Here is a 4873-nt window from a genome sequence, read left to right as displayed (position 1 = left end):
TTATGAAATGTAAAGATGAAATCTGACATTCATCTAGTATAAAATATTCTGTAAAACAAAATGTTACTGGATACGGCTGCACTATTTGCACATGGTTATTGCGTTGACAGTCTCCACCTCAAACTGGGAGGCTGCAGCGATGGAGCGGTGCTCGGCTGGCCTGAGTGTGAAAGACGGATCAGGGTAGTAGTATTAATAGGAGCATCTCTCTGCCAGGGGAGACTTACTGACCTTGGTCTTATCTCTGGGACCTCATGCATGATTGATAAATAAAAATGAAACTCAAGAGGTCTTCCCAAGCTGAGGTATCTAATCTCATTATGAGCCGGTTCTTTTGGCAAAATGAGAACAGACCTGGCTCGTTTTGACTGGCAAGGCAAATTTCATTTTGCAGCACTTGTCCTGCTTACACACTGTCAGACTGGGACTGGAGATACAAAACAATATCTCTGTGATTTCTCTACACCTCAAAGACAATTGGATTCACTGATGGGTCAATAAATATTCCATCTCCCTAGTAATAAAACGCACGTATTAGCTAACGGTTCTCCCTGTCTTCCATGTGCAATGCAAAGTAAAAAAAATAGACTGCATGTGGGAATTTTAACATGCATCAACACTTTGCCTTGAGCAATTTGTTTACAGCTCGCCTCATGAATTATTAAAAAACAGAAAACACAGTGTTTACCTTTGATATGACAAGGCCCTCTACAGCTACAATTCTGCATTCAATGTTGTCAACATAAGTGGCATAGACGCGCCACCACAGAAATGGGGTTTCAGCCATATGTGCTCTAGTATTTGGAAGCCATTTACCCAGTACTGCAGAACACAAACAACTGAGGACTCTGATGTAACTGACTGGGTATGTATTATTGTTTTTTATAGCTTTACATGAAAAAAACAGCCACCGCAGCAAATTTGGTCTCAGTCATTATATGTAGGCACAACATGTAAGATCGTAATAGCGGTGTAACAATGCTCTTTCTTCCATAACGGGAATATTGGTATGAACTGTTAATCAATAATTCTCAGAGCCAATGAGGCTGTCTGAAAATGTTTCATAGATTCTCATATTCCTTTCACAATCTAAGTCAGATCACTGATAACTTCAAGATGAATTACTCTGCAACAGTGTATATGGCTATTAGCATCCATTCATTTGACCTACCAGAGGTTTCACCGGGCAGAGTGAAACATAAAACCAGAGGAATTGTTTTCCTGTCTCTGCCTATGAGCAATGATTACCAATGTAATTACCTCCACAAACATATCTACTAACACAAAACCATGTGCAGTAGAATATCCCACAATAGAATACTGAGGTAAACCTTTTGGTAGGACTAGGACAAGTCCGATAAAAAAAATATTTTCTATTTTTACTGTTGATGACCCAAACTGCCCAACGTTTCTCTTCAGACGAAATTAAAAATAGTAGTTCTCTCACGTGCTGTGTGCATGATACCAGCCGTTTATTCAACCTCAATATCATTTACTTTTGTTTGAGCATGTATGAAATGGCATTTTAACTTTGATTGCACTAAATAATCACATTGAGACACCCACAAGTCCTCCAAGTAAACTCGTTTAAATGATATTTGGACCTAATCTGACCAAAAGGACAATGTGTTTTTTATGGGGCATGGGAAAAAGATATTTCTCAATTCAATGAATGCTTTCAACTGGTGTTTACAGTAGCAAAGGCACATGACAGTAAAGAGTGCAGACAAATCCATCCTGCGTGTATAAAGCTACAGGAACTGGAATCAGCCACAAAGCAAAGTGTCTTATTTCACAGGTTTACAAGATTGCAAAATTCTTATGTAATCACAGCCAGTAACGTCATGCACAGGATCCAATATCACAGCAGAGTTTTGGTGTCTTTTGTTATCCAAACAACACATTGGATCTGTATCTGAGCTGTACTGTGCCCAGCTAAGGGAACTGCAAACTGTTTTTGCCGCCGGAGGACCAGAGGGAAACATTTATGTAAGTCCTATCTTGCTCACTATAGTCCCACACACGCACACTACAGTCACTCATAATTTAATTTCCTCCTTTAGGATTTGCTTGTTTTGGGTTGTTTTTATAACGTGTTCTGTTAGTCATTAGGATTCAGTCCAATGCGAACCATTTACATTTCGCTGTTTGTTTTTCACCCCGGTGCTTATCTCATTTTGAGCCCCTTATCTCACACGCACAAATTAGCAATTTGCCTTTCTCCTGTGATCTTTCAAAAAATGTTGTATTATTGTCTTACTGTTATTGCTGTATAAATTAATGTATTATAAAACTGATAGTACACTAGGGAGGGCTTGCTGCTCTGATGCCCCTGTAGCTGTTGATACCCACACGTCGTTAAGGTCCTGACACCAAGCCCGCGGACAAGAGGACGAAGGCCGACTGTGGCGTCACCCCATGTCGCCCTCGTCTTGGCCAAAATTAAGCACTGGAACACACCGCTAGGGGTGGACGATTCAGAAAATGTCAAGATTCAAGATCAATTTTTAGGTTCACGGTTCAATTGTAAAATCGATTTTTGATTCAAAAACAATTCTCAATTTTAAAAAAATGATTCAGAGTATGTACACTGCCGGTCAAAAGTTTGGGGTCACTTCGAAACTTCCATTGCACTCCATTATAGACAGAATAACAGTTGAGATCAGTTGCATTGTTTTTTTAACCAGTGCAGCAGTTTTCATATTACATTATGTGCTTACATAATTGCAAAAGGGTTCTCCAATGTTTTCTCAGTTAGTTTTTTAAAATGGTGTCAGATTAGTGAACAGAATGTGCCTTTGGAACATTGGATGAATGGTTGCTGATAATGGGCAATGTAGATATTGCATTAAAGATCAGCCCCCCCACTCAGATCAGCTGGTATTCTGTCTAACATCAAGTGGAATGGAAATTTGTAAGTGGCCCCATACTTTTGACCGGTAGTGTAAATGTAGATACTTTTCCCATGTGATAATATACACGGCATTACAAAATGAAAAAGAAAAAAAAAATGTATGGAATGGAATGGAATTCTATGAATTATTTTGAATCGTTAGAGCTTGAATTGATTCATGAATGTGAATTGATTTTTTTGCGCAGCCTACACACGGCAGAGACTGCAGCCAACGACCAATTACCATGTATGTTCTGGGCATGCATGCACAAGAATAACTCTCCATACCATCGTCTGTTCAGCACACGCTACTATTCGTTATTTTAATTAAGAAATACTGCTGCATTCTATTGGCTAGAAACCTGCAGAAAGTATGAGAGCCAACCTTTCTGTCACTGAAGGAGTTAGTCAAATGCAGTCACTGAATTCAGTGAAACATTTAATGCAGAAGAGTAGTAAAGTAAAAGTAGGCACATAAGGTCATGAGATAACAAAAGGAATAAATAAAATATGTGTATATCAGGAAAACAAGAGCAAGATCTTCTATTTTTTCTCTTCCTCTGCATCTCCTTGTAACAGATGTTAGGAGTGAGGTGGACAGCACGGCAGGAAATGGTTCAGCAGCACTGGAGTGGATATGATGGATGATCAGAACATCCCCTCTATACTTGTGGCTATGACCTTGTTGGTACCAATGTTACATGTTGGCTTATCCTGACCCGTCACAGATAAAGAGGCCGAACTCATCAATGTATCCTCCCCATCAGTCAGCCTTTTTCCACTAGAACATCAACAACTGAGGATCCAGTCAGCTGAAGGACGTTCCAGGCTCCAACAATACAAAAAGATATGCGTCTAAAAATAAATTATCCCTGTGGTACCAACTGAACAGTGCCTGGATTTAGAAGCACAGTATTCCACATGCAAGTATAAGTGTAAATTCAGTGCACTGTTTTGAGTGTCACTAATACAGAAGTAGTCATATTTGCAATAATGGAACAATAACTTCCCAATCGGACAACCTAGTTCTTCATTGGCTTCATATTCCAAAGGTTCCCTAAAACAGTCACTGAACTGTTAAATTGAAATAATATTTATTCATGAGATATCAACAGCTGTTTATCCATGCAGATGCCATGGGAGAGTAACTATGTGACCCTGACACGGAGTTAATATCCTGTAATGCTGGCAGAGTAATAATAAGTGCAATTATGTGCACTATGATGGTGACTGTCATAGATTTCATAGTGTTATTAAAAAAATTTCAGACAAAAGATATACAACTTTGTATCTGCTAGATCTATGTAAAATAGTATTTAGAATGGAATACACACTGATCCCTTTTCATAATTAATTCATATTTCATGAGTTGAAATAGTAATGTATCATACTTGTAATCTTTTTGCAGATATTACATAGTGGGCATCCTTGCTTATGTTGCATTCATGGTGTGCATGCACTACAAAGTTTTTTATTTTAATTACTCTGATTTCTGTTTAGTTTTACGCAGAATACTGTAGATAACTTGTAGGAGGTTTACATTAAGGTAACTTAAACAGCATACTGTCATATCTTAAATATTATGTTTTTAAGCAACAGGGGTCCTGATGGGAGGATTAAACTGAGTGAATCAAACTAGGGATGCTAATTTAGATTTAGTTTAAAGAGTTGCAGTGCAGCCCCCATGTTCCGTGCATGGTTATGAGCGCACGCAGCCACTTTCCTGGAACTGCGTCCACGTCCATGCGACACAAGTTCGCTGCCGTCCGCCGGCGAGTTGTCAGCGAGTGTGTCCACCAGGCATACTGTGCGTTCCATTTGTACTCTGAACTCAGATTTTCCAAGGTCAGAGTCATAAACACGGTCCCTGACCTCGGATTTTCAAGCTTGAAACCGGACCACCTCACCTTTGGTCCAAGTTCAAAATCCAACATGGCTGCCCCCCGTTTTAACAGTTGTGAAAGCTGTAGTGACAAAGTT

This window comes from Etheostoma spectabile, chromosome 3 (assembly GCF_008692095.1).
Source record: "Etheostoma spectabile isolate EspeVRDwgs_2016 chromosome 3, UIUC_Espe_1.0, whole genome shotgun sequence".
NCBI classification, from domain to species: Eukaryota; Metazoa; Chordata; class Actinopteri; order Perciformes; family Percidae; genus Etheostoma; species Etheostoma spectabile.
The sequence above is the reverse complement of the archived record's forward strand: the minus strand, read 5'-3'. Positions refer to the sequence as shown.